The sequence below is a fragment of the Rhipicephalus microplus genome, chromosome 8, assembly GCF_043290135.1.
Source record: "Rhipicephalus microplus isolate Deutch F79 chromosome 8, USDA_Rmic, whole genome shotgun sequence".
Taxonomy (NCBI): Eukaryota; Metazoa; Arthropoda; class Arachnida; order Ixodida; family Ixodidae; genus Rhipicephalus; species Rhipicephalus microplus.
Window position 1 is genome coordinate 56,249,410 of NC_134707.1, and position 13,135 is coordinate 56,262,544.

Below are 13,135 nucleotides of genomic sequence, written 5' to 3' on the forward strand. Positions count from 1 at the left end.
CAACTCAATGACGGAGACCAACAAGGTGCGCCATCTCCTCAAAGGCATTGAGGCTGCGGCATTCAACGCACTTGCGGTACAGAACCCCCGCTACTGTCTTCCAAATTGTCGCAACATGTCAGTGCCTTTATGACCCATATCTGCTATGTCTGCAACCTGACACGTTTCATCTGAGCGCACCCTCTGACAGCGAGCTATGTGCATTGATCCGCACCATCATACGAGAGGAACTTCAAGCACAAGCTGTGCCTTCCCCTCTTGAGCCCCGCATGCCGTAGCCTGGCAGCAGCCTCCGCAACATCATCAGAAAAGAACTTGTCGCCATGAGGTCTACCGAAGTCCCCAGGCATGACCCTGTACTGATGCCAACTTATCCACAGGTTGCCGCGCTGGCGCCTTCTTCTCACCACCCCACCCAACTTATTTACAAGTTGCGGTGCTGGCGCCTTCTTCTCAGACACCACCCCACACGTCTCCAATTCACGGCTAGATGACTGCTCTCTCACCACGACCGTTGCTTCCGCCTCCAAACTCCTGGTCGCCACCTCGGCCTGTATGCTATTATTGTGAAATCCGTGGTCATATCTCCCGCTTTTGCCGACTCCGTCAACAGGATGAAAGGCGGGGTTACGACTACTATGAAAGAGACGAGTGCCCTGGTCCAATACCATGAAACAGTTGACCCTACCGACAGTACGAGCACTGCTTGCTGTCCTCAGAGAGCTTCGAAGGAGCCGATCCTTCTCGTTTCCTGCGTCGCTGCTCTCCGTCACCGATGCACCCCTCCTCTTCGCCTCTACGACCAGCTACCTCTACCCGGGGCACCGCCTGGAAAACTAAGACGTGCAGCTTTGGGAGGGAAAGCTTCATGTTTCAGGACAAGCTAAATTCCTCCACAGCAGCCCTGAAATGCCATGTTAGTATGTATTCAAGGCGTATGGACTGAGGCATTGGTGACACAGGTGCGGCATTTTCTGTCATTAGTACTGAACTGTGTTCTTGGTTGCACCAAGTGACGACGCCATATACTGGTCCTTCTCTTCGGTGTGCCAATGTAGTACTTGTCCGGCCCGTCGGTGTGTGCACAGCGAGAGTTTTTATCGATTGCATTCTTCATCATATTTCGTTTCTAGTGCTGTCATCATGTCCACACGCACTTCAAGGATGGGACTTCCTTTCGTCAGCGTCGGCCGTAATATCTTGCCATCATTGGGTAGGTCATATGACGTCTACGGAATATTCATCTGATGCTGATACTTGCCAAATTCATTTTGTCTCGGCGGCCGATTCTCCCATTCCACCTGACAACGAGAACGTCTTGACATTAACGTCCGATACGATCATTAATGGAGATGTGTTTCTCGCACTCCATATGATCGCTCGATATATGATGAGATCGTTATTACCCCTAGCTTGGTCAGGTTTAGTGACAGTCGAGTGTTGATGACTGCCCGTAACCCTACATCTTCGCCACTTCTCCCTCAAGGTACCCGGTTGGCCTGCTTTACTGACACCGAACCTCTTGCCCTCATGCTCCTTCATAACGATGTACCAGTGTCGACTGTTGCAAACGAAGACCATGCGACAACCACTGCTTTAATTGGTACCATAAATCCTGATCTCTGCAGTGCAAAAGGAGGCTCTCTTGGCACTACATCAAAAACACAGTGCTTTTTTTTGACGTCCAGGCCAACCTTCTCGGGCGCACGTCCGTCGCAGAGCACCGTATCGAAACATCGGGTAATTCCATTGTACGCCGCGACCATACCGCGTGTCTGCCGCGAAGCCCGATATCATCGAGGAAAATCTCACTAACATGCTAAAACGTGGCACGATTCAGCCATCGTCAAGTTCTTGGTCATAGCCCTTTGTGCTGGTCCAGAAGAAGGATGGCTCGGTACGATTTTGCATTGATTATCGAGCTCTAAATAATATCATGCGCAAAGATGTATATCCGATGCTACGAACTGACGATGCACTTGACTCCCTCCAGTGCGCTAAATATTTCTGAAGCCTCGATCTCCGCTCAGGGTATTGGCAAATACCTATGCATGAAGCGGACAAAAACAAGACAGCATTTGCAACACACGATGGCCTCTATGAGTTCAACGTAATGCCCTTCGGTTTATGCAATGCTACAGCAACATTTGGGCACATGATAGACACCGTTCATCGTGGCCTTAAGTAGAAAACCTGTCTATGTTATCGGGATGATATTGTCACGGGCTAAGTAGATGCCCGAGGATGACGACGACGAAGTGCTGAACGGGAACGTGCTCGGACTGCAGCAGCGTCGTACGCATTAGCTCGCCAGTATATTCGCCAGTACGCATTTGCTCACCAGTGTATACTTTATTCCCCGTAACATCATTGGTGGAAGGTGCAGGGTACCACTCGCTATACAGCCCAACGAGCTGGATCTTCGCAGCGGACGGCGCATTGCAGCTACCACGATGACTGACCAGGCTACTCAATGTCAACAAGATCCGTCAGCCCCGCAGCCGATCGTTGTGGTGCTCCTCGTCAGTTGACCACCGACCGCGGCAGCTGTTTTCTATCTAAAGTAGTCGACGAGCTCCTGCGATCCTGCTCTACCCACCACAAGTTCACTACAGCGTACCATCCGCAAACCAACGGCCTCATGGAACGCCTCAACCGTACCTTGACGAATATGTTAGCGATGTACGTCTCCAAGGATCACAAAGATTGGGACATCCACTTACCTTTCGTTATCTTCGCATACAACAGTTCACGTCGTGATACAGCTGGATTTTCCCCTTTTTACCTACTGTTCGGTTATGACCCGCCTTTGCCCATGGACACCATGCTCCAATCTGACGCCCCCTCATCGACTGCTTATGCTCGTGATGCCCTGGCCCGAGCTGACATCGCCCGCCAAGTCGCCCGGGATCGTTTATGTGCCTCGCAGCTTAACCAAAAGAGTGCTTACGATCGCCGGCACCGCGACGTACAGTACTCTCCGGGGTCACTCGTCTTGCTGTGGTTACCATCACGTCGTGTTGGTCTCAGCGAAAAACTAATGTCCCGTTACGTTGGCCCCTACCGCGTCATACGCAAGGTCACCGGCGTGACCTATGAGATAGCTCCACTCCATACCACGTCAGTACCGACCGATATAGTGCACGTCTCACGGCTTAAACCATACTTCTCACGCCTCGAGAATTGATCGCACCGGGACGGTGCTTCTGCCGCCGGCAAGTAATGTCACGGGCTAAGTAGATGCCCGAGGATGACGACGACGAAGTGCTGAACGGGAACGTGCTCGGACTGCAGCAGCGTCGTACGCATTAGCTCGCCAGTATATTCGCCAGTACGCATTTGCTCACCAGTGTATACTTTATTATTCCCCGTAACAATATCGTCATTCTTTTTTCCACTTTCCGGCAGCATCTTGAGTGGCTATATGAAGTTCTGACGTGTCTTTTTAAATCTGGGCTGCAAATTAATACAAAAAAAATGCCATTTCGCCCGCAAAAACATCATAGTATTAGGTCACCGTGTTAGTAAAGATGGCGTTCGACCAGATCCTGTCAAGGTGAAGGCTGTTACGCATTTCGCTCAGTTCAACAATCCAAAGCAGCTACGAAGTTTTCTGGGTCTTGCCTTCTATTTCCGCCGCTTCATTCGCGGCTTTGCCTCCATGGCATCGCCACTACACAAGCTTCTGGCGTCCGGAACAGCCTTCTCTTGGACATCCGATTGTGACATTACTTTTAACACCCTAAAGGCAGCGCTGACATATGACTCAGTCCTCGGTCACTTCGACGAGCATGCCCCTACCTGCCTGCACACCGACGCTAGCGGCCATGGCATCGGTGTCATCCTCGTACAACGTCACACAACTGGTCGAGAAAGAGTAATCACCTTTGCCAGTCGCGCACTCACGGATCCCGAACGAAACTACTCGATCACAGAACAGGAATGTCTGACTGTAGTTTAGGTCGTACAGAAATTCCGCCCATATCTTTACGGACGACATGGTACCGTAATAACGGACCACCACGTGTTGTGCTGGTTGTCGTCGTAAAAAAACCTGTCTGGACGCCTCGGTCGCTGGGTCCTTCGGGTACAAGAATACACATTTGACGTCGTGTACAAATCAGGAAAAAAAAAGATTCTGATGCCCTTTCTCGTTGCCCTCTCCCACTACCATCTAGTCCGAGCAAGTCTCTTCATGCCTCGTCACATTATGATGAGACATGGCGTCAATTAACGTTATCGGAACTCACCCTTGCTGGGCCACTGTCTTCCATTGACAGGCCAGGATTCGGGGCGGGGGGAAGGGGCTGTCAAGACACCCCATACCAACACCACCTATAAAACACCACCAACACCACCATACCAACACCACATATAGTTGCTTATATTCGCTGGCGCCACCTCTGGCCCTTGGTCCGAAGCACTGCGACCGATCGCTACCACTATACTAAAGAGGTCTTGCTTGTGCCCTCTGCAGCCTCCTCTGAAGGCGGGGTCTATACGGCCGTCCGGTTCATGACGTGGGTTCAACGACCGCGAGCGCACCATATTCGTGGCATGCAGTCATGTTTTTACATGACACACATTTCATGATTACAACGAGAGGACCTGTCACTTATGTTCGCCATGCAGTCATGTGATGCCATACCAGTTTTGCGATGTCATGTGAACGAAATCACAGCAGGAGCAGCAAGACCCTGGCATGTAAACCATGACATTCGTGGCATGATTTTCGTGTTATGATATAGTCACTTATGCTCGTCGTACAGTCATGTTATGTCATACCAATGTTGGTATAAATCCCATTATCCTAACAGCCAGGAGAGCGAAACTTCATCAGCAGATAGATAGATAGATAGATAGATAGATAGATAGATAGATAGATAGATAGATAGATAGATAGATAGATAGATAGATAGATAGATAGATAGATAGATAGATAGATAGATAGATAGATAGATAGATAGATAGATAGATAGATAGATACGGCCAAACTCGCCGAAGTTTGCTAAGAAACGTTTCGCATTTCAAAGTTGCACTCGTCCCAAGGTCTGAGTGCTGATAAGCACCTGGTGGGTGCAAGGAGAGGCTATTGCAGTGGGCCCGAGAAGCGCGTCTGCGATGTTGGCGACGAGTTCGGCGCGCTATCTTAATCTGATAACTGAACTTCCGTTCGCAACTGCCTTAACTCGCCTCCCCCAAACACAGAACGAGTGCGAGAACGTCACTAAGTAGCGCGATTTTCTACGGTTGTGCTGTTTAGGAGCTTAATTTTTCATAGGCGAAGCTCCTGTAAGTATAACCTTGTCATACGCCATGCGTAACCGAGAGAATAGACGAGAAAGAAAAGAAGGTAGTATCTCTCGTAGAGTATAATAGACAAGTATATCCCGAACAGTATAATAGACGGCGCTGTCTTATAGAAGTACATACAAACTGTCGTTGAATGAGTACATTCTAGATGGCGCTGTACCGCTACTCTCCGATTGGCTGCTGCGCTGGCTGTGCTTGGGTACGCGGAGAACGAGTGCCTCTCTCATTTTCCTGGATAGGCACCGTACGTGGCAGATCGTTGGTAGGGCAAGAACGAAGCAGAGCGGCGGGTGCAGTGAAGACGCTTGCGCTCGGCTTCCTTGGCTCGCGTCTCGTCGGTGTTACCCACGCGCCGTCTGCCTTCTCGGACGCATGCACGGACGGATGGATGGACGGACGCTTCGCCCCTCTCATCATCATTCTCTTCGTGGACATGCTGTGATTTTTTTTCTCTGCGGCTGTGCTTGTAGGTCATAAAAACTACAATGTCAAGGACGCTCTCCGCTCTATGGTCCACTATGTGCTCGTCGGTCGTAAAAACTACAATGTCAAGGACGCTCTCCGCTATATGGTCCACGATAAAGATTATAAGGCCAATAAAGATTATATAGGTCAAGTAATAAAGATAGTTTCGTTCATGCAAACATGAACGAAAACTATAGTCTACATTGACGTTTCAACAGGTAAATAATTTATTCTGCAAGAATGAAGCGGTTATACGTAATGCTGAAACATGTCGCCGAAGCAATTCGCGATTCAACGTACGCAACATGTTTAGTTTTCTTTGTTATTTCATTATTTATGCCGGTGCCCCGCGTTACGCTGTGGGGAAGTCATCACGCTTTCCAAATGGGAAGGTGCTATTACCAACTCCGAACTCGAACAACATTTATGGGCAGTCCAAGGGGCCTGCGACGCAGCAGAGAAACAATTTTTCTGTTCCAACGTGGGAGCGTTCCGCAACGTGCTAAAGCGCGTTCCGGAAGACCTAATAAAGTTCACCCATCCATTAATTCATGGCTAACGAGAATACAGAGTGCTACGCTACGAAAATTAACTCACCTTCAGACCTGTGGTGTATACGAATCCGTGAATCCAAAGAAAAGCCACCACACATCAAGGTGTCGTGCCCGGCCGTCTCTAGAGAGAGAAACAACTTTTATTGAAACGGCAAGTGTTAGAGGAGTTGACTCCCCTCCCTTAGATGGCAGCTAGGAGTCCTTGGGCCCTAGCGGCATCTTCGGCTTGCCTGATGACCTGTAGTTGGTCCTCGATGCTTGAGCTTAGCAGCGCGGTCTCCCACTGCTCCGTATTCATGTATGTGTTTGGCCCCTTCACGATGTTGGGGCAAGCCCAGATAATGTGTTTGAGGTCCGCCCGCTGATTGCAGTGTTTACATCTGTCTGAGTAGAGGTCCGGGTAACAATGATTATAAGCGATTGGGTTTGGGAACGTGTTTGTTTGTAATAGGCGCCACGCTGTCGCCTGCTGCTTACTTAATGAGGAGTGTGGTGGCGGGTAGTGCTGCCTCCCTAATCTGTAGTGCTTGGTAATTTCGTTGTAACTGAACATGCGGTCTCTCTCCGCACGCGGGCTCCGCGTCATTCCTGCCCCTGCTCGGCTCGCTAACTCTCGAGCTAGGGTGTGTGCGGTTTCATTGCCCGGGAGGGAGGAGTGGGCGGGCGTCCATATAACATAAACGTCGCGCTCTCCGCGAAAGTTATTTAAGATTCTTAACGCCTCTTTCGAGACCCTTCCGTTAGCGAAGTTATGAATCGCGGTTTTAGAATCACTGATTACGTCTCGAAGAAAAGAAGTTCTGAGAGCGTTCCACTCGCAAGGCGAGGCGTCCATCGAACGGTCTGCAGGCAAACTGTCAGTCAGCGCAACAGTTACTCCACAGAAACATACTTGCATTCAATCGGGCCCATAACTTGTTGCACATGCTGTGAAGAACAGCCCTTTCAGAACCATGGCACAAAATAAAAAAAAAAAACTGAACGTGACTGACGCGCACGTCCGTGCTTGTTGAATGGACGAGCTCAAGTGGCATTTCAGTGTAGCAGAAGCCGAAGCGGATGAATACAAGATCAACACTAAATAGTTTGGGAGGAATTAAGTTGGGCGGTTATCGCTGCCAGTAACTTGCGTTAATAAAGTTTTGGAAGCCCTCGTGATCGCTGACGCAATGTCAACACCACCCGCCCTTATCATTCTGCGCTTACTTTCTTTATCGCAATGAGAGATGACGTTCGCAGGCTCGAGTTCGAATTTCAATTCATGCAATTGAAACTGCGCACGAGGCCCGCCATGCGCATGCGTTGACCAAATGACGCGTGGTCTGCGCTTGGCGAACAACAACAACAACAAAAAACCCGGGTCTGCCTTCATAGCGGTATCTGTGGTATTTCAATTTCAAATCTTGCTTACAGTGGTATTTCAAGTTCCAGTTACAAACCTACTAAAGTAGACTTCTACTGACGGCTTAGAAGATATATCAGTAAAACGCTCAAATTATTAGGAAGATGACGATGATTATTAAGAAGTCTGCCTAAAAGAAGGGCTTGTTGCCTATATTAAACTCGTCGGACAGAGGGAGAACACGCCCGTGTGCTCAGATTTGGGTGCACATTAAAGAACCCCAGGTGGTCTAAATTTCCGGAGCCCCTCCACTACGGCGTCTCTCATAATCATATCGTGGTTTTGGGACGTTAAACCCCACGTATCAATCAATCAAGAGGGAGAACACGTGTGAAATCCGACGCAGAATCGCTGCGATGCTCGCTCGTAAAAATGACGTCAACATCATTGCAGTCAGACTGCACCTACATGGTATTATTGCCAACGCACTCATAGGCAGAAGCAAGAAAACGAAGCAAAAGTAATGAGGAATCACGGCCAATCGTGGCGGGACTGTGTTTGTGACTGTTATGAGGTACGCTAATTAAGGGGTATCAGTAACATCGCTGTCAAATGAACCGCGAACAATGACTCGCATTATCAATATAGTGCGGTAAGTCCCATACAGTCATCACGCATGCTACTGCCGCCAAACAGGACTGATTCTTGCATAGATTTTTATACCATTGTAAGAAACTCTATGGTGATGCCCGGACTGCACCCGCTATAGCATTTCTGTAGCACTTACCACTGTTCGCAGTTCATAGTCCACGCATTATTCATTCAGTCTTCCCAGCTGTAATGGCACAAATGTGATAGTAACCGGATAATTTGCCATCAGCTACCTGCTGACTGGAAGGTCGGGAAGGTGATCCCGATTCACGAGTCCGGCAGCAGAAATTCACCCCTCAAGTACTACCCCATTTCCCTCACGAGCATTCTATGCAAGGTTCTCAAGCATATTCTGTATAGAGCAAAGCAGTAATTCATTTTTCACGAAAGCATGACATGGTGTCCGAAAAAAAAATTGTCTTTCCCGCCGCAGTTGTCTAGTGGCTAAGGCACTCGGCTGCCGACCCGCAGGTCGCGGAATCGAATCCAGGCTGCGGCGGCTGCATTTTCGATGAAGGTGAGGGTGCTGTAGGCCCGTGTGCTCAGATTTGGGTGCACGTTAAGTAACCCTAGGTGGTATAAATTGCCGGAGCCCTCCATTACGGCGTCTCTCATAATCACGTGGTTGTTTCGGGTCGTTCAACCCTACATGCCAATTAAATAAAAAACGTTTTGCGAAACACAACTTCTTCCTTTCACTCATAGGCTCCATCTTGTTCTTAAAAAAGGTACTTCCACTGACTGTCTATTTTTTAGCTTCGCCAAGGCCTCCGCGATAAATTAGGTCACCAACTTCTCTTTAAAATTAGCAAACTTAGTCTTGACCCTAACCTGTTTGGATGGCCCGAGAATTTTCTCTTAAGTCGGTCACAACACGTACGTTGCATCAAACGGTCATACGTCTTCATGTATGACACGTCTCATTGTAAAAATTGAGCGAAAGGACGCCCTCGGTTATACATGCGTAATGATACCATTCATACCACTGTCAACTAAAGAGTTAGGACTTCGTGTTGAATTAACGCCTGCTATCTCTTAAGGCATTGTCATGATGCCACTTAAAAGTTTTAATTCCTAGCAAAGGTTGGAACCCCATGACGTCGTCATCTCCATTCACTGTTTTGTTCGCGGCATAGTGTGGAGATAATAATAATTGTTGGGATTTGACGTTCAAAACCTACATTATCATAATGATGGACACGGTATGCTCGGTAAATTTCAGCCACCTGGGGTTCCTTAAAAGATCACTGACATCAAATATAAAAATTGAGGTGTGCCCTTCATTCGATTGCTCGGTGCGCGTATGCCCTCTTGGCGAAATTTGAATCGCGTCCGTCACGTGGAAGTTATTTTGTTTCGACGCCAAACAGCGTACGAAAGCTTAATGTGAAATGTAGTGCCCCTGCGACGTCGACACTAGTGCTACGTGTTCCAACGTTTAAGTATTATAAACGTTGACGTGTTCAGTGTGGTACATGCCACGCATACCATCCTGAGTGACGATGCGCTTGTAGCAATGACGTCTACGACCCGAATATTCTTACCCTGGTGCCGAAGCCTGGAAAAGCACTCACTCGTCATGTCTGATCTTCGTCACACCACTTCGAATTATTTCATGAGATTACAAAGATACGAACCACCCACAAAAGATCGGCGAAAGAAAATAGCATGATTTAACGCGTGCTCGTCAGACAGGGCATTGGGGAAACGTTGCGAGTTTCAGTCGTGTGGTTCGAAGCGCGGAAAAAGCACAACGAAGATGCATTTTCATCCCGCGTATGTTGCCAACACGACCACAAGCTGTCGAAGTGGAGTAGCGTATAGACAGATATCATCGCTAACAAGTAACACAAATACAGTTACTCTAGCAGCGTCGGCCACAGACTGTGCCCTCTTCCCAGCTAAATGTTTCCGTGGTAGGGTGGCTTCACCGCAATACACGTCTAAAACTACTCGAAAATGTTGAAGTTCTTATCAGCCAGGATAAGGCTCAAATTTTGTCTGACATCGCACATATTGCAGCGACGGTCACTCTGTGCCTTCTTCTAAACTACACCCCTGATAAGTTGGCTTCACCGCAATACACGTCGAAAACCACTCGAAAAAGTTGAGGGCTCTATCACTTATGATAAGGCCCAACTTTTCGCTGACGTCACACATTGCAGCGACGGTCACTCTGTGCCCTCTTTTGAGCTAAGTATACCCCTAATAGATTGGCTTCACCGCAATATACCTCTAAAACCAGTCGAAAATGTTGAAGGCTCTATCACCCATGAAGCTCAACTTTTGTCTGACGTCACACATTGCAGCGATGGTCACTCTGTGCCCACTTCCGAGATTCAAGTATACCCTTGATAGGTTGGCTTCACCGCAATACATGTTAGAAAAATCATTCGAAAACGTTAAGATCTTTATCACCACATAATAAGTCTCAACTTTTATCTGACGTCACACATTGCAGCGTCTAGAGTCACTGTATATGCTACCTGTAGGTAGCTGCGTAGCGCACTTGTTTTTCCAACGCCTCTAGCAACCATGCACTGCGGAGAAGCTGGTGCACAGGCCGCACCACCGAAAACGGTTGCCGTCCACCTGTAATTCTATTAAGGACCGTACGTCGTGTGCTGTGTAGCCCGTTATAGCTACGTACTGGTGATTTTATTTGCTTTATATTAATGTCCTTAAGCTTCGGCAGCTAAGTATTTGCGTGAATACGGCACGATTTTCGAAAATCACACTGAAATAAACAATGCTGTAGGCTTAGTGGGGCGCTTCTTGAATCTCGGACGAACTATGTTTTGTGTCTGTGAGTTGTTGCTCATCTTCCATAGCTGGCGCCACTTGACCATGCCGCAGGGACGGTACATGCTATTTGGCCCTACGCTAAGCCTTATTCGCGCTTTAGGTTACCGAACAGACTAAAAAAAAAAAAAAAAACGCCAGGCCTGCGTGGTAGGCGCAGCATAGTCACAGCGAAAGCTGGAAGAGTGGCCTTTCAGAGTCTTTTCAAAACACTCATCGGGTAACTACTGCAAGCATACTTGCTTGGCACCCACTAGTGCATTAATAATAAACTTTTGGGTAGTAGGCCGGCATTCACTGTGCTATTTTTCGTCATTTTTCTGAGAAGCGTAGTATCTGCTAAACACTCGCAAGGAAATTTGTGCCAATTGTCCATGCAGTGGCTGACGACGATTAGGAATTATGGCTGACGTGGGTAAACAAGAACAAACTTTTGTAATAGATTGGAGCATTTCGCGGCCCACTCGTTGCGCTAATCGAATTGCGCGACGACTGGTTGTTCTTTCGCTGTTGTAAAACGCTTGATAAGTCGTACTAACGCGATTGGCTTCCCGACATCAAGCCTGCCTAAGGCAAGTTTGACAAGTCACAAGCACCGGAGTAGTTAAGTGTTGACACAGGCAATAAAGAAAGAAAAAAAAAAACCGGAGTAGCTCTGTGTTAGAATACTGGGTTGGCACCCAGCGGACCATGGTTCGAGCCCCATGGCACTGTGTCATTAGTGCTAGGTGATGGCTGCCTAAGGCAATTTTAAGTTTGACAAGTTACAGGCACCGGCGTAACTCAGTGGTAGAATATTGGGCTGGCACCCAGTGAACCCGGGTTCCCCACTGTGTCATTGGCGCAAAGTTTTTCTTTTTACTTTCGCGCGATGTGGTTACGGATACCGGCGGCGGCGGCGGACAACATGCAACTGCACGTGACCCGAGTTGTGATCTCATAACAGCTTTCGCTGTAAAATGACTTTGAACACCATTGGCACAGTCCCGAAAGCAGCTGTTTTTTTTTTTCTTCTTCTTCTTCTTGGCCGCTCGTTGACACGCCAGGCACGTCGACTGGCGATCGGCGACACGCTTCGTCGATTGGTACCAGGCTTAATTAAGCAAGTGTCCTGCACAAACAGCACCACCGCGGTGGTCTAGTGGCTCAGGTACTCGGCGGCTGACCCGCAGGTCGCGGGATCGAATCCCAGCTGCGGCGGCTGCATTTCCGGTCGTAGGCCCGTGTACTCAGATTTGGGTGCACGTGTAAGATCACCAGGTGGTCGAAATTTCCGGAGCCCTCCACTACGGCGTCTCTCATAATCATATGGTGGTTTTGGGACGTTAAACGCCACATATCAATCAATCAATCCTGCAAAAACAGAGCATGTCTCCGCCGCTTAACTATGGTTGCTAATCAGGCTAGATGGCGCACCTCTGCTCCCGTAGGGAGCATATACAGTAACTCTAGAGGTTGAATAAATGGGGCCATCTGGAGGCGCATAGGACCTTGCAGCAGGGAACTTATTCTATTTCTGCGCTAGTACGTTTACTCCATTGGCCCCTTTGCGTACAGCTGAATGCTGTGCACGCCACACACACCAACGTAGCTAATTTAGACGCACGAGCGAGCGTGGCCGAAGCATGCATCCTCAGGCACCTTCTTATTGCTACTTATAACGGCTTCGAACTCTCCCTTTCTCTTTCAACCCACTATTCCCCAACCCCAGTGTAGGGTAGCATACCGGATACTAGCATCTGGTTAACCTCCCTGCCTTCCTTTTTTCTCGTCTCTCTCTCTCTATAACGGCTTCCATTTTGGAATTGCTGTTCTGCATAAGTTCAATCAAAGCAAAAATTATTCGCGACGTCGCGGCGATTCCAATCTCCAGACTGTCGTATTCAACCCTAGCCGAACGGCGACGATGGCAACAAGGAAAGACTGAATGTGTGCGCCTAGCCATGGCCTAGCAGACAAAACGTTTGCGGAGCAGCATGGCCTGTCGTAACTCTTCTCTGCGGAGAAG